This window comes from Conger conger, chromosome 13 (assembly GCF_963514075.1).
Source record: "Conger conger chromosome 13, fConCon1.1, whole genome shotgun sequence".
Classification (NCBI taxonomy): Eukaryota; Metazoa; Chordata; class Actinopteri; order Anguilliformes; family Congridae; genus Conger; species Conger conger.
The window spans coordinates 42,668,609-42,696,036 of NC_083772.1; the positions used below are offsets into that span (position 1 = coordinate 42,668,609).

The 27,428-nt window shown below is 46.7% G+C and overlaps 1 pseudogene; it reads right to left on the reverse strand.

Annotated features, from left to right (window-relative positions):
- On the reverse strand, positions 1-25,938 carry LOC133107686 (DNA topoisomerase 1-like; annotated as a pseudogene).
- Between the last annotated feature and the right edge of the window lie 1,490 nt (positions 25,939-27,428).

The window sequence follows — 27,428 nt, forward strand, 5'->3', positions numbered from 1 at the left end:
TCAGAACACAAAGTCAGCTTTTGTCATAAGGAAAATAAATAGCCCAGGCAAACTTCACTCTCTGGCTTTTGTTGGAAGTTGATTGTCAAGGTTCTCAGGGCGATCTGCCTGTCCTCCTCTCTGCCAATGAAGTGCCTGAATGTTCAGCTTCAGTAGCTGGCCCTCAAGCTGGCGTGTAGCTTTCTGCTTTTTCTTAATCTCACTGAAACACACACACACACACACACACACACAGTGCGTTTACACACAGACAAATGAGGACAATACACACATGCACACCTGTGAGAGAAAAGCACTCCACATTTGGGACAGTCACACATGCCACTTGCTGTTGGGGCAGCCCTTGGCTTTCCATGTGGCCAATGTCAGCTCAGTCTTGGCCTGCACAAGCTCCTGTGTCATACTGTCAATCTGGAGGAGAACACAGAAGAACAGAACATAGAAGCCAGAGCAAGATGTTTTTTCAAGATCAGTTTTTCTCCCTGAATCTGAAGGGCCTGTTTCGCACTGCTCCCCTCAATCCCTCACTGTACCTCGGCATGCAGTCCAGCCATGGACTGCTCAAAGTTCTTTGTATCCGCCTGCTAGCGGTTACAGTGAACAGCAGCTGCACAGTTTGCCCTGTTGTAGGCAAGCAGCTTCTCAGCCTGGCCATCTGACACTTCTAAGCCAGTCAAAAGTAACATTTGGTCTCATGCGCTGGTCAGCTTGCTGACTTCCCCCTCCTGGAGCATACATTGTTAGCCCCCACCGTTGGCACACATGCCTGTGGGGGAGAGCTAGAGAAGGATTCTTAGAGGCGCCTTCTTGGGCCCTGGGGGCCCCCCTTTTCTCACATTCCAGAACAGGAATATTGGAGATGTTATAAAGATGTTTCATGATAATCCCAGGTCAGAATAGAGTAATGTTTGGTGTTATTCTGATTGTTTCAGTGCGACTGGTGTAATAGTTTTTGTAACAGTCTACCTTTGATAGCATAACCATTCAGGAGTCGAGGGGAAACTGGGCAAAAGCTGTCTCTGTAGAAGTCATGTGTTTCAGCCCCCTGCCTGGTGGGCCTGGCTGTAAATTATAGATGGGTGACTCACTTTTAGGGTCAAGAACTAAGGCCTGGATTTTGGAGATAAGGAGAAGAAACCAAACAGTCTGGGGTGTCTCCTTTCCTTTCATTCACCCAAATCAGGTTTATCCAAAAGGAATATTACCATGAGAGGCACAAATACATATTTACAGCATAATGCAGTTATCATGAAAACTCCCAACTACAGCATTCATAGATATGATGGGGCGGCCTGTAGCACAGTTGTTAAGGTCAGGAAGGGTGCCATTTGTGAGGGGCCTGAGAGCTGGGGTTTCAATGTTGTTTAGACTACCTGTTGGGGAGTTAAGATGTATGAGTGGTCCAAGGCCAGTTGGGTCATGGGAAAAGAATCCTCCCGAACATTGGTGACCTCCCTGTGACCCCATACCTGGTCACTTCCAAGGGGGAAGACTCCGGACAATGCCACAGTGCCCTCATTTGGGCACTGCTGTCATTACACCGGTGACTGCTCTCCAAGATTAAATATTCAAAACTGCTATTAAGATAGTAAATAGACCCAGTAACACCTTGAAAACATTGCCCATGTGATCCTTGTATTATTGCATTAAGTCTTATGTAATGGTAACAGGAATTGCATGTAAAATGGATAATCAGGAGGGAAGTTTCATGATAACTGCAACATAATAAAACATAAGGGTAATCTGTTTGGTATGGATGTGATCTGATAAAATCAAGGAATCGGATGAGATACATTTCATACCAAATGGATTTTAATAAACCATAGTTTCAATAACTCAAGGGAAAACCTACACGTCCTCTCTTAGTAATCATCTAATTTTCCCTACTCAACAACCCCCAACGGTGGGGGTCTAAATTCCAGATTTGACCACCCCTCCAGGTTGATTTATGGCACTGCCGCCTGGTTTCAAACGTATGATTTGGCATAAAAGCATCAGGAAGTATCAGGAAGATCGTATTCGACTTCCCACACAACATGTCTTGTGTATGTATGTATGTATGTATGTGTAGCAGCGGAAGATCGTATTCGACTTTCCACACGGCATATTCTATACTCTGTGTTTGTGTGTAGTCCAAGCAGGCTAGGTATGATTATTTACTCTATCTCTATTCTTAATTTGTGTATTTTGTAATTGATTATGATATTCGAATGCTAATAACCTACCTGTCTGCGAATAAACTATTTTGTTTGTAACTTGCGTGATCTCCATGACTCTAATTCATCCTGTACCTATTCAGCCTAAATTACAACTGCATATTGAGGGGGAAAAGGGAGGCCAAAGACTGACCGATCGGCAGTTTGGCACATATGTGATATGTTCTAAGCTGTGAGGCCAGCAAGTTTCTGCCACTTAAAGGGTTGGGGGACGCACGGCTCTTGTGATTTGACGCGAAGGGAACCCCTGGGCGTTACGGCGCTGGTTCCTGTCAAATTAGCTCTAAAGAGCCCAGTTAATGCTACGCCGACCTGGGCTCGCAACTATCATGGCAGGTTTGCATGTATTGTGTTGAGTGGACCCTCAGCCTCTGAGTTCTACACCGAACTGAGATTTCAGCAATAATGTTAATCGCGAGAGCATATATTGAGTAATGGTGGCGCAGGTTTATTGTTTATTAAAAGGATCCCCATTAGCTTGTTCTGTGGCACTAGCTATTCTTAAGGTACAAGTCGAATGTAATCACTCCCGAGGTCCGCGTAAGTTGCAAACCCAAATTTCTAAATTATATTTTAAACGGAGTCAGATAAATGAGTAAAACTATAGTAACCACTAAGCATACAATACGGCCCCGTTTGAGAACGGAGAATATTAAGAATTGTACTGATCCGTTTCTGGCCAGCTGTAAGCGGGATATGGGGCAGGTCAATCCATATCCGACCCATGGCAACGGACCCAGTATATTCTTAAACATAATTGTGCTCTGTTCTTGTACGGAGGATAATAATTAACCCTACTAATGTTCTCCCAGCAACGCCAGAAGGACAAGCACTCAAAACCCCCTTCGGCCCCCGTTAAATTCCATCATTGGGTTAGCGTGGGGTTTTACACACTGTTATGAGAGAAGGGGGAGAGGGAGAATGGGGGAGGAAAAGAGGGAGAAAGAAAATACTGTATAAGACTGCGTACAGGTGTGTAACACTGAGTACACTGAGTACAGGTGTGTAAGACTGAGTACAGGTGTGTAAAACTGAGTACAGGTGTGTAAAACTGAGTGCAGGTGTGTAAGACTGAGTACAGGTGTGTAAAACTGAGTACAGATGTTTAAGACTGCGTACACTGAGTACAAGTGAGTAACACAGCGTACACTGAGTACAGGTGTATAAGACTGGCTGTAGGGGTGGGTAGATTAGTAGTAGTAGAGTAGAGGTGAAGATACCCACAGCAGGACCGTTCTCTCAGGCTCTTTTGCAGGGCGACAGAGGTGTTTTGTGTTCGAAACACTTTGGCGGTCAGACCGGGCATCAGTGAGCTGATGTACTCATTTAGAGTGGATGTCTGAGCAGGGAGCGAGAGAATGGGAGTGTTTTTGACACCCAAAGACACAGACATACAAAACACAGACGATCATTCAACTATAGACTTTCTGTCAGCACAGAAACAATCAGGTTGGAGACTCACGGTCAGTAGGTTGAACAATTTGTCCCCTGCTTCCTTGGCCTCAATGAAATCCTTGAGGTTTTTATAGACCTGGATCACAGAACAACAGGAGAACCATCTGCATAAACAGGCACTGCTCATAGTGAAGAAACCTAAGTGCAGCGTTGATGAAATATTAAGGAAACGTTCGGTCCGGCGTCTCCACTCACCCTCTGCGTGACGGGCACTTTATTGTAGGAGCGGATTAGGTCTTCCCTCAGGAAGTCGAACTCCACCGTGTACTCATTCCTGTCACGGTCTTTGTGCAGAGTGACGTTTTTCACATGGAGAGAGGAGCAGCTCACCTCCTTTTCGCTCCCCACACTCAGGGCCAGCTGCAGCGACACAACTCATTTATATTCAGGTCATCAACTGAAAAATCATCACTGACAATTTCTGACGCTGAAAACCGTTTTGTCACTTCCTTAGCGACTGCGTTTTCTCAGTTGATGACTAATGACAGGTTATTTTTCTATTCATTATTTACTTGTTTTTTCAAATTGCATTGTGATTTGACCGAATCTGTAATGAAATTGGCCCTATCGTCTCGAATCGAAGGGCGGCGGTCATTTCCACATCACATCTTGAGACCGCATGCTCAGCTAGTGAAGAGACTGTAGAGACCTGTCGGAGACAGGAAGTCCCGCCCTCCACTCACTTTGTCAATGAAGTAGAGAGCGGTGGCTCTCTGCCGAATCGCCATCTCTGCCGAATCCATGTCCTGGTAGTACTGGGACCGGATCTGGTCAACGTAGGAGTGCAGTCTCCGGGCCAGCTCATACCTCTCCCAGTCCTTCTCACCCTGGGTGGACAGCACAAAAGGTCTACTTTGCTTGCTGTTACATCACTTTCTGTCTGTAAGGATGGTGATCTACATGTCTTGTGTGGTTTTTGTGAATGGTTGGGTCCAGCGGGTACCTGAGGTTTGGAGCTGGCATTAAGCCTGATGTATCTGCTGGCCCCCTGAATTTTCTCTGTCCAGCTGGCTAGCCATGTAACAGTGTTGTCATGGCGAACTTCCTTCCACTGGTGACCAGGAGGCTCTGGGATACGTGCCTGTCTGTGGGGAGGGCAAGGGTGGTGTTCTCTTTTTCTCTCTACACTTATGCTTCTCACTAACAACATCCATCAACTTTACCAGGGAGCCCTCACTCCCCTCATGCCTCTGGCTCCCAGCATGCTTCACTCCCCGCATGCCTCTAACTCCCAGCATGCTTCATCCCTATCATGCCTCTAGCCCCCAGCATGCTTCACTCCTATCATCATGCCTCTAGCTCCCAGCATGCTTCACTCCTATCATGCCTCTAGTTCCCAGCATGCTTCACTCCCCGCATGCCTCTAGCTCCCAGCATGCCTCTTACTTGCTGCAGTTGATGATTATGTCCTCAGGCTGAATCCTCCTCTTCAGCATGCCCTCTTTGGCATGTTCCCCTTGGCCATGGAAGAGGCCCGGGGGCTCAATCCGGAAGTTTCCAATGCGTTCACGGTGCTGGTTCAGAGTGCAGTAGCCATACTCTTCCATAAGCCTCTTATTGGCCTCTGTGATGACCTGGAAACACACAAATAATGAGACTGAGAGTGGGAGGGACAGGCAGAGGGGCGAAGGAAATGCTTAAGAAGGACCTGAGCTGTCAGACTTTACCCCAGCCACTTGATGGTTGGAGCCACACCCACCTGTTTCTCCTCCTTGCTCATATTATATTTGGCATCCACCCTCCTCTTTTTCAGGTAGAAAAGCTTGAAGAAATCGCACTTATTCAAGTCTGTAATCAACATGCTCTCCTCTGGAGTCATCTCCTGTGCAGAGAAACACATGCAAGGAACCGATTAAAAGGGCAGTTCAAACAAAAATGAAAGTCTTTTCACTTACGCAGGGCACTATCAAACCATCCATATAATTTTGCTGAGATATATGAATAATTTTCGAGATTTGACAGCATTTGACGGTACTTTAATTAAATGTGTGGGTGAAATGCCCCTATTAACAAACAAACCAACCCAACAAAATCAACTAAACAGTCACCTACCCCTACCACCCCCACCCCATTTTTTTCCTTCACTCCCTGCTCTCCCCTTCCTCACCCTTCTCCAGTCTGTGAGGAAGTTCTTACAGAACACGTCACAGGTGGTACGCTCATGATCCAGCATCTGAGCATAGAAGAAGGCCACTTCCTCTGCTCTTGTGTAACAGGTTCTATTTGGGCCTAGATATCTGATGCATTAATTCTTATCAAAACTCAAAGGGTTAAACACTCTAGTAAAGGGTTAAAGACTCTAGGTTGACTCTAGGAGTATTCAAGGCACACGGACAAGGTATAAAATAACAAATATTAAATGCCGGTCTTTTATTAGCAATAATCAAATCCCTTATCAATAATATCAAACATATGCACACATTGGCCAATAAGATTTCCTGTGACTAATAGGTTGCAACCTTAAAAATAAATTTTTAAATGTCAAAATGTCCCATCTATCCGGGTAGTGTGATTTTGGTTCAGAGCGCTCAATTTGCTTATCTGTCTCCTGTGCGTTGCTGCAGCCTGGGCACATGGTGATGCTGTTCCTGGCGCGTGCAGCGTGCCGGGTGGAGAACATGCAGAGTGGAGCGTGTGCATGCAGTTCAGCTAGGGCGCTCGTGCTCGGGGGTCCTGGCTCGCCGATCAACTTTCTCAAAGTCCACAAAAAAACCAACCTGCACGCAGCAGCGGCTTCAATTAGAGTTCAAACCTAAATATGAATCTTGACTGTACAGTGCTTAATCTAGATCAAAGTTACATCAATTAACGTCAACTCACGTTAAATCGCACACACGAACCAAATGCACAAATTAACTGAATGCCTCGTTCATTATTTAGCTAGTTCAGCTATAATTCAGCTATAATTATACAACTTTGTCTCCGATTGGTTTTTTAAATATCTACATGAAATATGAACTAATATCATCAAAATTAAATGTACATCATGAAATCACGAAAAGAAAACCATAACGGCACTGCCGTTTCATAGGCTAACATTAGCTACACGAAATGCACCCAATACTTAGCATGACTCATGAACTGAAACTCACCGAAGCTTCTGCTCGATTAAACTTGAATATTAAAAAATGAAAGGTGGACTTTTCACCGTCGGACACTTGGTCTTTGTTAATACGAAAGGTTTTACTAAACCAACTCAAATTAAAAGGGGTTATTTAAATTTTAAACCTTTATCAAAGTTTGTAGGTACTTTCTCTGCAGTAGGCGTCAGCTGACTAATATCAGGGGAAGGTGTAAAGTTAAGAGCTTGGGAAAAAGCTTGGTCTAAACCAGGGGTCGGCAACCCTGGTCCTGGAGAGCCACAGGGTGTGCTGGCTTTCGTTGTTGCTTGGCATTAATTGATCAATGAAAGCCGTTGATTACACAGTTAACTCACCTCACCTGGTTTCTTGGGTCTGAGTCGCTTGCTTATTTTAAGGTGGAGACGAAAGCCAGCACACCTTGCGGCTCTCCAGGAGCAGGGTTGCCGATCCCTGGTCTAAACCATCTAGAATGGAGTGCATAACTAGGAGTAGGGGTTTCCTAGTGACTTGTATGTCAACCTATCAGGCTCTATTCTTTGTCTCATAGACCTTCTGACTTCTGGTTCTTCCTCCTGTGCAGGATTTTCCTGAGAAGGTGCACAACTATCCTTAACTCCATCGTTGGTCATCCTGTCTTCCGCAGGGGATACATCTTCTCTCCTTCTAGATTGTTGGAAGATCACATCTTCATCTTCAGAATCTGAGGACAGTTCTACGCTGGAATTATTGTTTTCAGGCAAGTCGTCAGCTGGGTTTTCTGGTAGGTTTTCAGGTAAGGTTTCGACTGCTTGATCCTCATCGACATCCAGTGCATCCTGCACAACTGAGACATCAGGAAGATAGAATGCCTCTGCCTCAGGGTTTAGGTTGGATCCATTTGAGCTTGTCTGCTCTTGTTCATCCTCTAACACAGGATTAGCTTTTGTCAATGGGATTTCATGGACAACAGTGATGGTTGGATATATTGTGTCCTTGGGAGTATAGTAGTACTCCATTTCGTCTTCACTGGGTTGATCAACCGTTTCCTCCAATCCTTCCTCTGTTTCCTGAGTTCTCTTCGGAGCTTTGGCTTTTGCCTTCCTTCCACTCTCTTGATCCGGTTCAGGCGATGCAGGGGGAGCGAGAAACCCACAGGGCAACAGCAAGTCGCGGTGTATCATCTTCTCTGGACCATCCGAGGCGGAAGGAGCCACTACATAGACCGGAGAATCACTGATGTGTTTCACAACTTTGTGCACAGTTTGGCTCCGCCTGTTAGCTATCTTGTGTTTCCCTCTGATCCCGACATTCTTGACCAATGTGTTTCACAACTTTGTACACAGTTTGGCTCCACCTGTTAGCTATCTTGTATTTCCCTCTGATCCCGACATTCTTGACCGATGTGTTTCACAACTTTGTACACAGTTTGGCTCCACCTGTTAGCTATCTTGTGTTTCCCTCTGATCCCGACATTCTTGACCGATGTGTTTCACAACTTTCTACACAGTTTGGCTCCACCTGTTAGCTATCTTGTATTTCCCTCTGATCCCGACATTCTTGACCGATGTGTTTCACAACTTTGTACACAGTTTGGCTCCACCTGTTAGCTATCTTGTGTTTCCCTCTGATCCCGACATTCTTGACGAGGACGAGGTCTCCGACCTCGAGGACTGACTCTCTGACCTTGAGGTCATATCTTTGCTTGTTGCGCTGAGCTGTCTTTTTGCTGTGCTCAATGGCAAGTTTGTAGCTTTCCTGTAAACTTTCCCTCAGTTTCTTCAAATACTCAGTGTGAGTGTCTTTGCTCTGTTCCTCTAGATGGAGTCCAAACGCCACATCGATGGGAAGGCTTGGATGTCTTCCAAACATTAATTGGTAGGGAGAGTAGCCAGTTGTGTCATTTTCCGTGCAATTGTAGGCATGCACGAGTGGCTGAACGAAGTCACGCCACTTGATCTTGTCCTCCTCTTGAAGAGTTCCGAGCATCTCCAGTAGCGTTCGGTTGAAGCGTTCCACGGGGTTTCCCTGTGGATGATAGGGCGTAGTTTGTGTCTTCTTTATGCCTAGGATCAGGCAGAGATCTTTGATTATCGCCGACTCAAAATCTCGACCGTGGTCGCTGTGAAGACGTTCTGGCAGTCCGTAATGGACAAAGAAATTGCTACACAAGGTCTTGGCGACAGTCTTTGTTTTCTGGTCGGCAGTAGGGACGGCCACCGCGTATTTGGTGAAATGATCAGTTATAACTAGAATGTTCTTTGTCCCTCGGCCATCAGGCTCTAGTGACAGGTAGTCCATACACACTAACTCGAGTGGTCGACTGGTTTTGATGTTCACCAGACCAGTCTTCTCTGCTCTTGCCTTTCGCCTGATACATCGCTCACATGTCCTGATCTTGTTGTCTACATCCATCACCAGCCGTGGCCAATAGAAACGTGTGCGGACAAGATCCAGTGTCCTGCCGATTCCCATTTGACCGACGGCATCATGCAGACTCTTCAGAGCCATTTCTCGATATTTGCTTGGAAGAACTAATTGGAAGGAAGGTTCTGTACATGCGTCTCCTGTACATAACTCCATTGTTGAGTACAAGTTGATCTGCAACTCTAAGCATGAGTCGCTCTTCCTGTTGTCTTACACGGTAGGACAGACGTTTCCCTGTACTGACAATGTTCATCACTCTGCTGATTGTGGGATCATTCCTTTGTTCTGCAGCCCAATTTTGCTGCGACATCCTGGGAAGAGTGCTCGATCCAAGGAGTAAGTCAGCTTGAGAGAACTCTGCTGGGATAGCACTCACATCAAGAGCAAGACACTGGACTAGGGCAATTGAGTGGCTTCCCTCATCACTGTCGGTAGCATTCTCTAGCTCATGTCTTTGACAGACAGCTTTCACTGCTTCTTTGGGGAAGACATGTTCAGTTTCCTCCTTCATGAACCGTGCACTGTGGTACTGTGATCAGCCTCTTCCGAGTCATGAGGACGTCGGGACAGACCGTCCGCATCTTGATTTTGCTTGCCAGCTCTGTACTGGATGTTGAAGTTGAAGCTGGACAGGGCAGCAAGCCACCGGTGTCCTGGGGCGTCGAGCTTGGCAGAGGTCAACACGTAAGTGTTGAGGGCGAGGAATTCTAGTTTGTGAGTGGGGTATCTCTTCTCACAGTTGGACAGACCTCTACTTGCAAAGGCGATGACACGCAGATGACCATCTTGTTCTTGGTAGAGAGCTGCACCAAGTCCGTATAGACTGGCGTCAGTATGTAAGATGTAGGGACATTTGGGATTAGCGAACCCTAGGATTGGAGCTGTCGTCAGTTTCTCGATGAGCATTTTGAATGCATCCTCACATTTTGATGTCCACTTTCCATCCAAGGGTTGCTTCAGATCAGCATTGGAGAAGGGCTTGGTGTTCTTAGACTTTAGAAGGATTTCAGTTTGCGGATGTTGGTTGGCCTTGGCCATGTGGTGAGTGCTGTGATTTTTCCAGGGTCAGTCTCTACTCCGTTTTCTGAGACGTGTCCCAAGTATTTCACTGACTTCTGAAAGAAGTGGCTGCCCATACACTTCTCCATGACTCTTTGAAAAGTGCTTGTGGCATCCTATTGAACTCTCGCGATGAGTATGTGAGATGCGAAAGGGCTCTCAGACTCCCTAATGATGTTGGCGTCACAGAGCTCTTTCAGGTGGAAACGGACCGCCTCGTAGTCTGATGGGTGGCTAGGTCGGGTAATTTGTTTGAAAGGGGTCGGATCAGAGAGACGGATCTTGTGTTTGACAGTTGTTGTGTGACCGTAGTCAAGGTCACCGACTGCAAACACCTCTGGGATGGAATTTAGCCTGTCTGTGATCCTTGCTTTCTACTCCTCTGACAGAGGGGAATTGTTGAAGTTGAAGGTGATCTTGTTCTGTGGGCTACTAAGACACTGAGCATTGCTCTCAGCAGTGGTGGGAGAGTGCGACACTTGGTGTTCCTGGTTTTCCTTTGAAGGAGTCGGCAGTGAGGAGAGAGATAAAGGGATAGAAAGCTCAGCGATGTTGCGTCTCGCCGGCACTGTTATGTCATGGGCAGTTTCGTTCCTGAGTAGGATAGGGACCTTGAAGGATGTCTGTCTTGGGCAGGACACGACATAACTACAGAAAAACAGACCACTGGGCAGACTAAACTGAGTGGGCGGTTCTACCATCAAGGGGACTCCAGCTACGGCAGGTACGTTTCTAGTGTAACCATTTAACACCATCTTTTGTCCAGCTGGGACTGTGACATTGTCCTTACTCTGCAGTTTAACTCTAGCTACTCTGCCATTGTGTTGCTCGATCTGGTACCTACTACACAGATTTCTGACAAGTGGTGCATAGGGGCAGTTCTCTGGTGTGTTCTTAGTGTCTTTGTCTCCAGCACAGGCTTTGTACAGGATGTCTAGGGTGTTAGTACCTATGAGAATAGGGACCTCGATGTTGGATCTGCAGTCTGGAACTACAAGGGCTAAAGTACTAACAGTTCCAGACTTGCCAGCTATCTCTTTTGAGAAGAAAAACTTCGATATAACCTAAGTAGGGAACAACGTGCCCCCCTGCCCCCTCTACTTCTATGATATTATCTCGTGGGAGAATGGGTCTGGATGGCAGGTAAGTATCATGAAAAGACTTAGATATAGTGGTCACCTGTCAAGAAGGGAACTACACCGATTTCCTTCGATAGTGATTACTGCAGTGCATCGTGGTCCAACTAAGTCATTGATAAGCTTGTCAGTGGACTGGGTAAGTGCATGGCATTTGGGGGTTCTGTTGTGTTTTGACTCTGACTCGGAACTATCATTGGGACTCTCAATGTTGTCGGCCTCAGTATGTCCCGCTACTGAAACCCTATGCAGTTTGACGGCAGGTCTTACGTGGCCTTCCACAGATCTTGTTTTGTACGCAGCTCTTGATACTTTTTGTCGACAGCCAGTTTGTTGGCTGGGTTTTCACACCCTTTGGCTATGTGGCCATCTTCGCCACATTTGAAGCAGAACCAGGCTCTAGGTTGCTTTGGCGTCGCCCGTTGGGCTTGAGCTTCAACTCGAGGTGTGGGCTGTTCTTGTTTTTCAGCTGCACGTGGCTTGTCTTCCCTTCCTCTTTTAGGTTTCCTTGTGCTCAGCTGCGTCTGCAGCTCTGTAACCTGTTTTCTCAGGCTCTCTGTCTCAGAGATATACGCCTGTAGGACTCCGTGATTTGGATTGGTGAATGGATCGAGTCCGGACACAGCCTGCACATTAGCCGTGGACTTCAGCTTGGAGCTCCCGAAATGGCGGTGCATGCGGTCCATTTTTGTGGCTCTCCTGTCCTCTTCGGTTCGCAGCTCCAGCAGCAGCTCTGCGAAGTCAAGGGCTTTCTCAGATTTCAGCTCCAGCTGCATGATGAGAGTGTGGTCCCAACAGCCGCGCTTGAATTGCTTGAGGAGCAGACGGTTTGAGTCTTTTTGTTTTATCCCTTTCCGCTTCACTGCAGTGGTCAGGAGCACCTGCAGCCGTTGCAGGTACTCGGATGCTTTCTCACCTGGATTTTGATTGGTGTTCAGGAATTTGGCGAAGATCTCCTCTCCATCCTCCACAACGCCATAAGCTGAGTCCAGTAGTTTTACATAGTCTTGGGGAGATGCAGAGGATCCAAGCTGCTTCACAACATCCGAAGCTGGGGGAAGCAGACTCTCCAAGATTTTCCTCCGCTGTACCTCCACTGGCACACGGTCGTGAGTCATCAGTTCCACATGCAGACACCATGTCTCAGTCAGCTTCACCGGGTGGCTTTGGAACTTTGCCGGAGAAAGAACGCAGCCATTTGGACTGATTTTGTGTGGTGGAGGCATCACTCTTGATCACATGTTCGACTACAAGGCGTTGTGCTTCTGGTGGATTTACTACGTCGTCATCATCCAGCTTGATTGTCTTGGTGGGAAAGATTTCACTTCGAACCACAGGCTGGGGTGACATTTTAGAAACGCAGAGTAAAAGAAGTGGGTCAGGCTTCTTGTGGTCAATTTTCTTCAGAGGTCAGCGGAATAAGGGGGTCATGCTATTTTCAGAACATACACTATCATCAGACTCACTACTGCTGTCTGAGTCAGGGGCGGTAGCTACACAAGCTGGGGTCTGGTCTGTGGGCGGTACTGGTACTTCTAGCCTATCTACGCACCACTTTGCCGTAGTGTCTACCACACTGCTTATATCAAGGGGAAGATCTGGCTCAAGAAGTGTAACTGGTGCCTCTGAATCAAACTCTACTATGACTGTAGTCTCGCCCTGCACTGCATTGACCTCCCTTACTACCCTTACAACCGCTCCGTATTGATTAAAAGTATCAATGATAGCATTATCAGTATCAGTGGCAGTAATGCCATACACACGCAATGACCTTTTTGCATGAACACCATACATATTCATAACATCCATTTTTCATTCACTTAGTTCGTTTTTGAAATCGCACACACAAACCGAATGCACAAATGAACTGAATGCCTCGTTCATTATTTAGCTAGTTCAGCTATCAGCATCGTGAGCTATAACTTACTTACTTCTTTCAGAGACCAATATTAATAATACAACTTTGTCTTCGATTGGTTTTTTAAATATCTACATGAAATATGAACTCATATCATCAAAATTAAATGTACATCATGAAATCATGAAAAGAAAACCATAACGGCACTGCCGTTTCATAGGCTAACATTAACTACACGAAATGCACCCAATACTTAGCATGGCTCATGAACTGAAACTCACCGGAGCTTTGGCTCGATTAAACTTGAATATTAAACAATGAAAGGTGGACTTTTCACCGTCGGACACTTGGTCTTTGTTAATACGAAAGGTTTTACTAAACCAACTCGAATTAAAAGAGGTTATTTTAATTTTAAACCTTTATCGAAGTTTGTAGCAACTTTCTCTGCAGAAATCTGTTTGCTGGTCATTTCTAGACTGACGTGACATAGTCCGCTGCGCCCTCTAGTGAAACTAGGGGGATTTACGTGAAAACACATAAATCATAGAAAACATTATTAACCTTTTCTATATAGGGGAAAAATACATGGGTTACATCCTCCCCCCCTGAATCTGCCTGTGTCCTCACATGCGCTCCAATTAAGGCGTAGGCGTCAACTGACTAATATCAGGGGAAGGTGTAAAGTTAAGAGCTCGGGAAAAAGCTTGGTCTAAACCATCTAGAATGGAGTGCATAACTAGGAGTAGGGGGTTTCCTAGTGACTTGTATGTCAACCTATCAGGATCTATTCTTTGTCTCATAGACCTTCTGACTTCTGGTTCTTCCTCCTGTGCAGGATTTTCCTGAGAAGGTGCACAACTATCCTTAACTCCATCGTTGGTCATCCTGTCTTCCGCAGGGATACCTCTTCTCTCCTTCTAGGTTGTTGGAAGATCACATCTTCATCTTCAGAATCTGAGGAGAGTTCTACGTTGGAATTATTGTTTTCAGGCAAGTCGTCAGCTGGGTTTTCTGGTAGGTTTTCAGGTAAGGTTTCGACTGCTTGATCCTCATCGACATCCAGTGCATTCTGCACAACTGAGACATCAGGAGGATACAATGCCTCTGCCTTAGGGTTTAGGCTGGATCCAGCTTGTCTGCTCTTGTTCATCCTCTAACACAGGATTAGCTTTTGTCAATGGGATTTCATGGACAACAGTGATGGTTGGATATATTGTGTCCTTGGGAGTATAGTAGTACTCCATTTCGTCTTCACTGGGTTGATCAACCGTTTCCTCCAATCCTTCCTCTGTTTCCTGAGTTCTCTTCGGAGCTTTGGCTTTTGCCTTCCTTCCACTCTCTTGATCCGGTTCAGGCGATGCAGGGGGAGTGAGAAACCCACAGGGCAACAGCAAGTCGCGGTGTATCGTCTTCTCTGGACCATCCGAGGCGGCAGGAGCCACTACGTAGACCGGAGAATCACTGATGTGTTTCACAACTTTGTACACAGTTTGGCTCCACCTGTTAGCTATCTTGTGTTTCCCTCTGATCCTGACATTCTTGACTGATGTGTTTCACAACTTTGTACACAGTTTGGCTCCACCTGTTAGCTATCTTGTGTTTCCCTCTGATCCCGACATTCTTGACGAGGACAAGATCTCCGACCTCGAGGACTGACTCTCTGACCTTGAGGTCATATCTTTGCTTGTTGCGCTGAGCTGTCTTTTTGCTGTGCTCAATGGCAAGTTTGTAGCTTTCCTGTAAACTTTCCCTCAGTTTCTTCAAATACTCAGTGTGAGTGTCTTTGCTCTGTTCCTCTAGATGGAGTCCAAACGCCACGTCGATGGGAAGGCTTGGATGTCTTCCAAACATTAATTGGTAGGGAGAGTAGCCAGTTGTGTCATTTTTCGTGCAATTGTAGGCATGCACGAGTGGCTGAACGAAGTCACGCCACTTGATTTTGTCCTCCACTTGAAGAGTTCCGGGCATCTCCAGTAGCGTTCGGTTGAAGCGTTCCACGGGGTTTCCCTGTGGATGATAGGGCGTAGTTTGTGTCTTCTTTATGCCTAGGAGCAGGCAGAGATCTTTGATTATCGCCGACTCAAAATCTCGACCTTGGTCGCTGTGAAGACGTTCTGGCAGTCCGTAATGGACAAAGAAATTGCTACACAAGGTCTTGGCGACAGTCTTTGTTTTCTGGTCGGCAGTAGGGACGGCCACCGCATATTTGGTGAAATGATCAGTTATAACTAGAATGTTCTTTGTCCCTCGGCCATCAGGCTCTAGTGACAGGTAGTCCATACACACTAACTCGAGTGGTCGACTGGTTTTGGTGTTCACCAGACAGGCTGTCTTCTCTGCTCTTGCCTTTCGCCTGATACATCGCTCACATGTCCTGATCTTGTTGTCTACATCCATCGCCAGCCGTGGCCAATAGAAACGTGTGCGGACAAGATCCAGCGTCCTGTCGATTCCCATATGACCGACGGCATCATGCAGACTCTTCAGAGCCATTTTCGATATTTGTTGGAAGAACTAATTGGAAGGAAGGTTCTCCTGCGTCTCCTGTACATAACTCCATTGTTGAGTACAAGTTGATCTGCAACTCTGAGCATGAGTCGCACTTCTCTCTCTTCCTGTTGCCTTACATGGTAGGACAGACATTTCCCTGTACTGACAATGTTCATCACTCTGCTGATTGTGGGATCATTCCTTTGTTCTGCAGCCCAATCTTGCTGCGACATCCTGGGAAGAGTGCTCGATCCAAGGAGTAAGTCAGCTTGAGAGAACTCTGCTGGGATAGCACTCACATTGAGAGCAAGACACTGGACTAGGGCAATTGAGTGGCTTCCCTCATCACTGTCGGTAGCATTCTCTAGCTCATGTCTTTGACAGACAGATTTCACTGCTTCTTTGGGGAAGACATGTTCAGTTTCCTCCTTCCTGAACACCCCTACCACAGGGGCGGTAACTTGCGCTCTTTCGTCCTCATTCTTGGTACTGTGATCAGCCCCTTCCGGGTCATGAGGACGTCGGGACAGACCGTCCGCCTCTTGATTTTGCTTGCCAGCTCTGTACTGGATGTTGAAGTTGAAGCTGGACAGGGCTGCAAGCCACCGGTGTCCTGCGGCGTCGAGCTTGGCAGAGGTCAACACCTAAGTCAACGGGTTGTTGTCGGTCATGATGGTGAACTCAGCTCCATAGAGGTAGTCGTAGAATTTGTCCGTAACTGCCCACTTGAGGGCGAGGAATTCTAGTTTGTGAGTGGGGTATCTCTTCTCACAGTTGGACAGACCTCTACTTGCAAAGGCGATGACACGCAGATGACCATCTTGTTCTTGGTAGAGAGCTGCACCAAGTCCAAATAGACTGGCATCAGTATGTAAAATGTAGGGACATTTGGGATTAGCAAACCCTAGGATTGGAGCTGTCGTCAGTTTCTCGATGAGCATTTTGAATGCATCCTCACATTTTGATGTCCACTTTCCATCCAAGGGTTGCTTCAGATCAGCATTGGAGAAGGGCTTGGTGTTCCTAGACTTCCTCCTCGGTGGGATGTAGCCCACAGTAAGATCATTCAGTGGCTTTGCAATTTTTGCGTAATCTTGCACGAACCTTCTGTCATATCCGGTGAATCCTAAGAAGGATTTCAGTTTGCGGATGTTGGTTGGCCTTGGCCATGTGGTGAGTGCTGTGATTTTTCCAGGGTCAGTCTCTACTCCGTTTTCTGAGACAACGTGTCCCAATTATTTCACTGACTTCTGAAAGAAGTGGCATTTGTCTGGGGATAACTTCAGACCAAAGTCCTTTAGTCGGCTCAGCACATGCATGAGGCGTTGTTCGTGTTGTTCCAGGGTGTCTGAAAAGACGATTAAATCGTCCAGGAATACGAGAACTTTGTTCAGGTTCAGGCTGCCCATACACTTCTCCATGACTCTTTGAAAAGTGCTGGGCGCATTGGTGACACCTTGTGGCATCCTATTGAACTCCCAAAAGCCCATGGGTGTTACAAAGGCTGTCTTGTACTTGTCATCCTCCTCCATTTCCACTTGGTAGTAGCCGGATTTTAAATCCATTACTGAGAACCACTTTGATCCTGTGAGCGTAGCGAAGGCTTCCTCTATATTTGGAAGGGCGTACGCGTCCTTGATAGTCTGGCTATTCAACCTCCGATAGTCGACACAGAGCCGGATGGCGCCACTCTTCTTCTTCGCGATGACTATCGGAGATGCGAAAGGGCTCTCAGACTGCCTAATGATGTTGGTGTCACTGAGCTCTTTCAGGTGGAGACGGACCGCCTCGTAGTCTGATGGGTGGATCGGGCCCTTTGTTTGAAAGGGGTCGGATCAGAGAGACGGATCTTGTGTTTGACAGCTGTTGTGTGACCGTAGTCAAGGTCACCGACTGCAAACACCTCTGGGATGGAATTTAGCCTGTCTGTGATCCTTGCTTTCCACTCCTCTGACAGAGGGGAATCGTTGAAGTTGAAGATGATCTTGTTCTCAGGGCTACTAAGACACTGAGCATTGCTCTCAGCAGTGGTGGGAGAGTGCGACACTTGGTGTTCCTGGTTTTCCTTTGAAGGAGTCGGCAGTGAAGAGAGAGATAAAGGGATAGAAAGCTCAGCGATATTGCGTCTCGCCGGCACTGTTATGTCATGGGCAGTTTCGTTCCTGAGTAGGATAGGGACCTTGAAGGATGTCTGTCTTGGGCAGGACACGACATAACTACAGAAAAACAGACCACTGGGCAGACTAAACTGAGTGGGCAGGGGACTCCAGCTACAGCAGGTACGTTTCTAGTGTAACCATTTAACACCATCTTTTGTCCAGCTGGGACTGTGACATTGTCCTTACTCTGCAGTTTAACTCTAGCTACTCTGCCGTTGTGTTGCTCGATCTGGTACCTACTACACAGATTTCTGACTAGTGGTGCATAGGGGCAGTTCTCTGGTGTGTTCTTAGTGTCTTTGTCTACAGCACAGGCTTTGTACAGGATGTCTAGGGTGTTAGTACCTATGAGAATAGGGACCTCGATGTTGGATCTGCAGTCTGGAACTACAAGGGCTAAAGTACTAACAGTTCTAGACTTGCCAACTATCTCTTTTGAGAAGAAAATGTCGACTGATATAACCTAAGTAGGGAACGACGTGCCCCCCTGCCCCCTCTACTTCTATGATATTATCTAGTGGGAGAATAGGTCTGGATGGCAGGTAAGTATCATGAAAAGACTTAGATATAGTGGTCACCTGTGAGCCTGAGTCAAGAAGGGAACTACACCGACTTCCTTCGATAGTGATTACTGCAGTGCATCGTGGTCCAACTAAGCCATTGATAAGCTTGTCAGTGGACTGGGTAAGTGCATGGCATTTGGGGGCATTTGGGGGTTCTGTTGTGTTTTGACTCTGACTCGGAACTATCATTGGGACTCTCAATGTTGTCGGCCTCAGTATGTCCCGCTACTGAAACCCTATCCAGTTTGACGGCAGGTCTTGCGTGGCCTTCCACGTTGGATATATTGTGTCCTTGGGAGTATAGTAGTACTCCATTTCGTCTTCACTGGGTTGATCAACCGTTTCCTCCAATCCTTCCTCTGTTTCCTGAGTTCTCTTCGGAGCTTTGGCTTTTGCCTTCCTTCCACTCTCTTGATCCGGTTCAGGCGATGCAGGGGGAGTGAGAAACCCACAGGGCAACAGCAAGTCGCGGTGTATCGTCTTCTCTGGACCATCCGAGGCGGCAGGAGCCACTACGTAGACCGGAGAATCACTGATGTGTTTCACAACTTTGTACACAGTTTGGCTCCACCTGTTAGCTATCTTGTGTTTCCCTCTGATCCTGACATTCTTGACTGATGTGTTTCACAACTTTGTACACAGTTTGGCTCCACCTGTTAGCTATCTTGTGTTTCCCTCTGATCCCGACATTCTTGCCCGATGTGTTTCACAACTTTGTACACAGTTTGGCTCCACCTGTTAGCTATCTTGTGTTTCCCTCTGATCCCGACATTCTTGACGAGGACAAGATCTCCGACCTCGAGGACTGACTCTCTGACCTTGAGGTCATATCTTTGCTTGTTGCGCTGAGCTGTCTTTTTGCTGTGCTCAATGGCAAGTTTGTAGCTTTCCTGTAAACTTTCCCTCAGTTTCTTCAAATACTCAGTGTGAGTGTCTTTGCTCTGTTCCTCTAGATGGAGTCCAAACGCCACGTCGATGGGAAGGCTTGGATGTCTTCCAAACATTAATTGGTAGGGAGAGTAGCCAGTTGTGTCATTTTTCGTGCAATTGTAGGCATGCACGAGTGGCTGAACGAAGTCACGCCACTTGATTTTGTCCTCCACTTGAAGAGTTCCGGGCATCTCCAGTAGCGTTCGGTTGAAGCGTTCCACGGGGTTTCCCTGTGGATGATAGGGCGTAGTTTGTGTCTTCTTTATGCCTAGGAGCAGGCAGAGATCTTTGATTATCGCCGACTCAAAATCTCGACCTTGGTCGCTGTGAAGACGTTCTGGCAGTCCGTAATGGACAAAGAAATTGCTACACAAGGTCTTGGCGACAGTCTTTGTTTTCTGGTCGGCAGTAGGGACGGCCACCGCATATTTGGTGAAATGATCAGTTATAACTAGAATGTTCTTTGTCCCTCGGCCATCAGGCTCTAGTGACAGGTAGTCCATACACACTAACTCGAGTGGTCGACTGGTTTTGGTGTTCACCAGACAGGCTGTCTTCTCTGCTCTTGCCTTTCGCCTGATACATCGCTCACATGTTCTGATCTTGTTGTCTACATCCATCGCCAGCCGTGGCCAATAGAAACGTGTGCGGACAAGATCCAGCGTCCTGTCGATTCCCATATGACCGACGGCATCATGCAGACTCTTCAGAGCCATTTTCGATATTTGTTGGAAGAACTAATTGGAAGGAAGGTTCTCCTGCGTCTCCTGTACATAACTCCATTGTTGAGTACAAGTTGATCTGCAACTCTGAGCATGAGTCGCACTTCTCTCTCTTCCTGTTGCCTTACATGGTAGGACAGACATTTCCCTGTACTGACAATGTTCATCACTCTGCTGATTGTGGGATCATTCCTTTGTTCTGCAGCCCAATCTTGCTGCGACATCCTGGGAAGAGTGCTCGATCCAAGGAGTAAGTCAGCTTGAGAGAACTCTGCTGGGATAGCACTCACATTGAGAGCAAGACACTGGACTAGGGCAATTGAGTGGCTTCCCTCATCACTGTCGGTAGCATTCTCTAGCTCATGTCTTTGACAGACAGATTTCACTGCTTCTTTGGGGAAGACATGTTCAGTTTCCTCCTTCCTGAACACCCCTACCACAGGGGCGGTAACTTGCGCTCTTTCGTCCTCATTCTTGGTACTGTGATCAGCCCCTTCCGGGTCATGAGGACGTCGGGACAGACCGTCCGCCTCTTGATTTTGCTTGCCAGCTCTGTACTGGATGTTGAAGTTGAAGCTGGACAGGGCTGCAAGCCACCGGTGTCCTGCGGCGTCGAGCTTGGCAGAGGTCAACACCTAAGTCAACGGGTTGTTGTCGGTCATGATGGTGAACTCAGCTCCATAGAGGTAGTCGTAGAATTTGTCCGTAACTGCCCACTTGAGGGCGAGGAATTCTAGTTTGTGAGTGGGGTATCTCTTCTCACAGTTGGACAGACCTCTACTTGCAAAGGCGATGACACGCAGATGACCATCTTGTTCTTGGTAGAGAGCTGCACCAAGTCCAAATAGACTGGCATCAGTATGTAAAATGTAGGGACATTTGGGATTAGCAAACCCTAGGATTGGAGCTGTCGTCAGTTTCTCGATGAGCATTTTGAATGCATCCTCACATTTTGATGTCCACTTTCCATCCAAGGGTTGCTTCAGATCAGCATTGGAGAAGGGCTTGGTGTTCCTAGACTTCCTCCTCGGTGGGATGTAGCCCATTCAGTGGCTTTGCAATTTTTGCGTAATCTTGCACGAACCTTCTGTCATATCCGGTGAATCCTAAGAAGGATTTCAGTTTGCGGATGTTGGTTGGCCTTGGCCATGTGGTGAGTGCTGTGATTTTTCCAGGGTCAGTCTCTACTCCGTTTTCTGAGACAACGTGTCCCAATTATTTCACTGACTTCTGAAAGAAGTGGCATTTGTCTGGGGATAACTTCAGACCAAAGTCCTTTAGTCGGCTCAGCACATGCATGAGGCGTTGTTCGTGTTGTTCCAGGGTGTCTGAAAAGACGATTAAATCGTCCAGGAATACGAGAACTTTGTTCAGGTTCAGGCTGCCCATACACTTCTCCATGACTCTTTGAAAAGTGTTGGGCGCATTGGTGACACCTTGTGGCATCCTATTGAACTCCCAAAAGCCCATGGGTGTTACAAAGGCTGTCTTGTACTTGTCATCCTCCTCCATTTCCACTTGGTAGTAGCCGGATTTTAAATCCATTACTGAGAACCACTTTGATCCTGTGAGCGTAGCGAAGGCTTCCTCTATATTTGGAAGGGCGTACGCGTCCTTGATAGTCTGGCTATTCAACCTCCGATAGTCGACACAGAGCCGGATGGCGCCACTCTTCTTCTTCGCGATGACTATCGGAGATGCGAAAGGGCTCTCAGACTGCCTAATGATGTTGGTGTCACTGAGCTCTTTCAGGTGGAGACGGACCGCCTCGTAGTCTGATGGGTGGATCGGGCCCTTTGTTTGAAAGGGGTCGGATCAGAGAGACGGATCTTGTGTTTGACAGCTGTTGTGTGACCGTAGTCAAGGTCACCGACTGCAAACACCTCTGGGATGGAATTTAGCCTGTCTGTGATCCTTGCTTTCCACTCCTCTGACAGAGGGGAATCGTTGAAGTTGAAGATGATCTTGTTCTCAGGGCTACTAAGACACTGAGCATTGCTCTCAGCAGTGGTGGGAGAGTGCGACACTTGGTGTTCCTGGTTTTCCTTTGAAGGAGTCGGCAGTGAAGAGAGAGATAAAGGGATAGAAAGCTCAGCGATATTGCGTCTCGCCGGCACTGTTATGTCATGGGCAGTTTCGTTCCTGAGTAGGATAGGGACCTTGAAGGATGTCTGTCTTGGGCAGGACACGACATAACTACAGAAAAACAGACCACTGGGCAGACTAAACTGAGTGGGCAGGGGACTCCAGCTACAGCAGGTACGTTTCTAGTGTAACCATTTAACACCATCTTTTGTCCAGCTGGGACTGTGACATTGTCCTTACTCTGCAGTTTAACTCTAGCTACTCTGCCGTTGTGTTGCTCGATCTGGTACCTACTACACAGATTTCTGACTAGTGGTGCATAGGGGCAGTTCTCTGGTGTGTTCTTAGTGTCTTTGTCTACAGCACAGGCTTTGTACAGGATGTCTAGGGTGTTAGTACCTATGAGAATAGGGACCTCGATGTTGGATCTGCAGTCTGGAACTACAAGGGCTAAAGTACTAACAGTTCTAGACTTGCCAACTATCTCTTTTGAGAAGAAAATGTCGACTGATATAACCTAAGTAGGGAACGACGTGCCCCCCTGCCCCCTCTACTTCTATGATATTATCTAGTGGGAGAATAGGTCTGGATGGCAGGTAAGTATCATGAAAAGACTTAGATATAGTGGTCACCTGTGAGCCTGAGTCAAGAAGGGAACTACACCGACTTCCTTCGATAGTGATTACTGCAGTGCATCGTGGTCCAACTAAGCCATTGATAAGCTTGTCAGTGGACTGGGTAAGTGCATGGCATTTGGGGGCATTTGGGGGTTCTGTTGTGTTTTGACTCTGACTCGGAACTATCATTGGGACTCTCAATGTTGTCGGCCTCAGTATGTCCCGCTACTGAAACCCTATCCAGTTTGACGGCAGGTCTTGCGTGGCCTTCCACAGATCTTGTTTTGTACGCAGCTCTTGATACTTTTTGTCGACAGCCAGTTTGTTGGCTGGGTTTTCACACCCTTTGTCTATGTGGCCATCTTCACCACATTTGAAGCAGAACCAGGCTCTAGGTTGCTTTGGCGTCGCCCGTTGGGCTTGAGCTTCAACTCGAGGTGTGGGCTGTTCTTGTTTTTCAGCTGCGCGTGGCTTGTCTTCCCTTCCTCTTTTAGGTTTCCTTGTGCTCAACTGCGTCTTCAGCTCTGTAACCTGTTTTCTCAGGCTCTCTGTCTCGGAGATATACGCCTGTAGGACTCCGTCATTTGGATTGGTGAATGGATCGAGTCCGGACACAGCCTACACATTAGCCGTGGGCTTCAGCTTGGAGCTCCCGAAATGGCAGAGGTGCATGCGGTCCATTTTTGTGGCTCTCCTGTCCTCTTCGGTTCGCAGCTCCAGCAGCAGCTCTGCGAAGTCAAGGGCTTTCTCAGATTTCAGCTCCAGCTGCATGATGAGAGTGTGGTCCCAACAGCCGCGCTTGAATTGCTTGAGGAGCTGACGGTTTGAGTCTTTTTGTTTTATCCCTTTCCGCTTCACTGCAGTGGTCAGGAGCACCTGCAGCCGTTGCAGGTACTCGGATGCTTTCTCACCTGGATTTTGATTGGTGTTCAGGAATTTGGTGAAGATCTCCTCTCCATCCTCCACAACGCCATAAGCTGAGTCCAGTAGTTTTACATAGTCTTGGGGAGAAGCAGAGGATCCAAGCTGCTTCACAACATCCGAAGCTGGGGGAAGCAGACTCTCCAAGATTTTCCTCCGCTGTACCTCCACTGGCACACGGTCGTAAGTCATCAGTTCCACTTGCAGACACCATGTCTCAGTCAGCTTCACCGGGTGGCTTTGGAACTTTGCCGGAGAAAGACTGCAGCCATTTGGACTGATTTTGTGTGGTGGAGGCATCACTCTTGATCACATGTTCGACTACAAGGCGTTGTGCTTCTGGTGGATTTACTACGTCGTCATCATCCAGCCTGATTGTCTTGGTGGGAGAGATTTCACTTCGAACCACAGGCTGGGGTGACATTTTAGAAACGCAGAGTAAAAGAAGTGGGTCAGGCTTCTTGTGGTCAATCTTCTTCAGAGGTCGGCGGAATAAGGGGGTCATGCTATTTTCAGAACATACACTATCATCAGACTCACTACTGCTGTCTGAGTCAGGGGCGGTAACTACACAAGCTGGGGTCTGGTCTGTGGGCGGTACTGGTACTTCTAGCCTATCTACGCACCACTTTGCCGTAGTGTCTACCATACTGCTTATATCAAGGGGAAGATCTGGCTCAAGAAGTGTAACTGGTGCCTCTGAATCAAACTCTACTATGACTGTAGTCTCGCTCTGCACTGCATTGACTACCTTTACAACCGCTCCATACTGATTAAAAGTATCAACGATAGCATTATCAGTATCAGTGGCAGTAATGCCATACACACGCAGTGACCTTTTTGCATGAACACCATACATATTCATAACATCCATTTTGAATTCACTTAGTTTGTTTTTGAAATCAGAAAAAAAATATTAATCATCGGCTAATTAATAATTAATATATAATACCTCTCCTTAAATACTCCTGGCTGGCTCGCCACAAAGTGCTTATGTAACAGGTTCTCTTCATGCCTAGATATCTGATGCATTAATTCTTATCAAAACTCAAAGGGTTAAACACTCTAGTAAAGGGTTAAAGACTCTAGGTTGACTATGAGTATTCAAGGCACACGGACAAGGTATAAAAAAACAAATATTAAATGACGGTCTTTTATTAGCAATAATCTAATCCCTTATCAGTAATATCAAACATATGTACACATTGGCCAATAAGATTTCCTGTGACTAATAGGTTGGTTCAGAGCGCTCAATTTGCTTATCTGTCTCCTGTGCGTTGCTGCAGCCTGGGCACATGGTGATGCTGTTCCTGGCGCGTGCAGCGTGCCGGGTGGAGAACATGCAGAGTGGAGCGTGTGCATGCAGTTGAGCTCGGGCGCTCGTGCTCGGGGGTCCTGGCTCGCCGATCAACTTCCTCAAAGTCCACAAAAAAAACCAACCTGCACGCAGCAGCGGCTTCAATTAGAGTTCAAACCTAAATATGAATCTTGACTGTACAGTGCTTAATCTATATCAAAGTTACATCAATTAGCATCAACTCACGTTAACTCACACACACAAACCAAATTCACAAATTAACTGAATGCCTCGTTCATTATTTAGCTAGTTCAGCTATCAGCATCGTGAGCTATAACTTACTTACTTCTTTCAGAGACCAATATTAATAATACAACTTTGTCTTCGATTGGTTTTTTTAATATCTACATGAAATATGAACTCATATCATCAAAATTAAATGTACATCAATGACACTTGGTCTTTGTTAATACTAAAGGTTTTACTAAACCAACTCAAATTAAAAGGGGTTATTTTAATTTTAAACCTTTATCGAAGTTTGTAGCTACTTTCTCTGCAGAAATCTGTTTGCTGGTAATTTCTAGACTGACGTGACATAGTCCGCTGCGCCCTCTAGTGGAACTAGGGGGATTTACGTGAAAACACATAAATCGTAGAAAACATTATTAACCCTTTCTATATAGGGGAAAAATACATGGGTTAGACTTGGATTCAATTTCACTGCTTTCTCTGAGCACAGATAACACGCCCTCACACAAACACTCTTCTTTCCCTCAACATGTTTTAAACATAACATGCAATGTCAAAAGCGTTGCCGCTCCATCAACGCACTCACCGTCATAGTAGAAATTGACATCATCGGGAAACAGTTGGTATTCCGCAGGAAACAGCGGTCCCCTGTGCTCCAGGAACCTCCATTTGGTCCCGTCTTCATTCCTTTCTTCCTCCCACCTTACGGGAGGGGGGGGGGGGGGGGGGGGGGGGGCGGACCAAATGGAAGCAGGGAAAGAGGAAGTGAGATCATTCCCCCATCACCGCTGGACAGGAAAGCTATGAAAGCAGTTTAGCCACTTCCTTGGCAACTGCATATTCCAAATGACGATTGATGACAGGTTATTTTAATATTGTTTTCATTATATGGTCAATTATAGAATTTTTAATGTATTTTTATATAGATTTTCTGAATACTATACACCCATCTGTAGTATATGAATTTCCATGACTCCCTCATTGGCCAACACATGGCCTGCTATCGCCTTTGTGCTCATGCATAAAGGAACGCCCATACACACCAACACAAATACACACACACACACACATAAAGAAACAAAGAGACACACACACAGCATGTTCTGTACCATCTCCGTTGCTGGTTCCCTTCTTTCCTCATGACCTTAATGGGCCTCACAGGCTTAAGGTCCTCATCAGGATTGTTTGTCCAAGACACCAGACAGTCTGTCCCTTCCTTAGGTTCCTGGGATGGGAAGAGCAAAGGTTAACTGTTCAATCAAAGAATGGGAAACACTTTCTCAGCTACTGTGTGTGCGTACATGCATGTGTGTGTTTGTGTGTGAGAGTGTGTGTGTGTGTTTGTGTGTACACACACCTGTTTTGTGTCCTTAATCCTCGGCTCTTCGTGCTTTCTTAATCACCTCCTTCTCTTGGCTTTTCTTATCAATGATCATCCTCTTAATCCCCGCCTCTTTTTTCTCATTAATCATCTCCTTCGGCCCTGCCCCTTTTTCTGCCTTTGTATTCACATCTGTGTTCTCTCAAGTCATGTGCTTTACAAGCTCCGCCTGTCTCCCTCAGAAGCTCCAGTCCTGTTGTCTGTTTCTTCTCCATCACCTTTAGAAGCTCATCTCCCTTTAGCTCTTTTCGCATGGCTTCTTTTTCCTTCTTAATTCTCATCAAATGTGTCTTTAGTCCAAGTCCTTTGTGTTCTGCAGTGTCCTTTGAATTCTTCCTCACCTCTACCTCCTCATGAATCATCTCCGTGAGCCCCGCCTCATTTTGTGCCTTTGTAACCTCCTCCTTCATTAGCCCCGCCTCATTTTGTGCCTTTGTAACCTCCTCCTCCTTTAGCCCCGCCTCATTTTGTGCCTTTGTAACCTCCTCCTTTAGCCCCGCCTCATTTTGTGCCTTTTTAAGCACCTCCTTCATTAGCCCCGCCTCATTTTGTGCCTTTGTAACCTCCTCCTTTAGCCCTGCCTCATTTTGTGCCTTTTTAAGCACCTCCTTCTTTAGCCCCGCCTCATCCATTACATTACATTATTGGCATTTGGCAGACGCTCTTATCCAGAGCGACGTACAACAAAGTGCATACCTAACCTGGGATAAGTGCACTGAAAGACCCTAGAGGGAAGTACAATTAAAATTGCTACCCGTACAACAAAGATAAGGACCAGGGCCTATTTATTTTATTTATTTATTT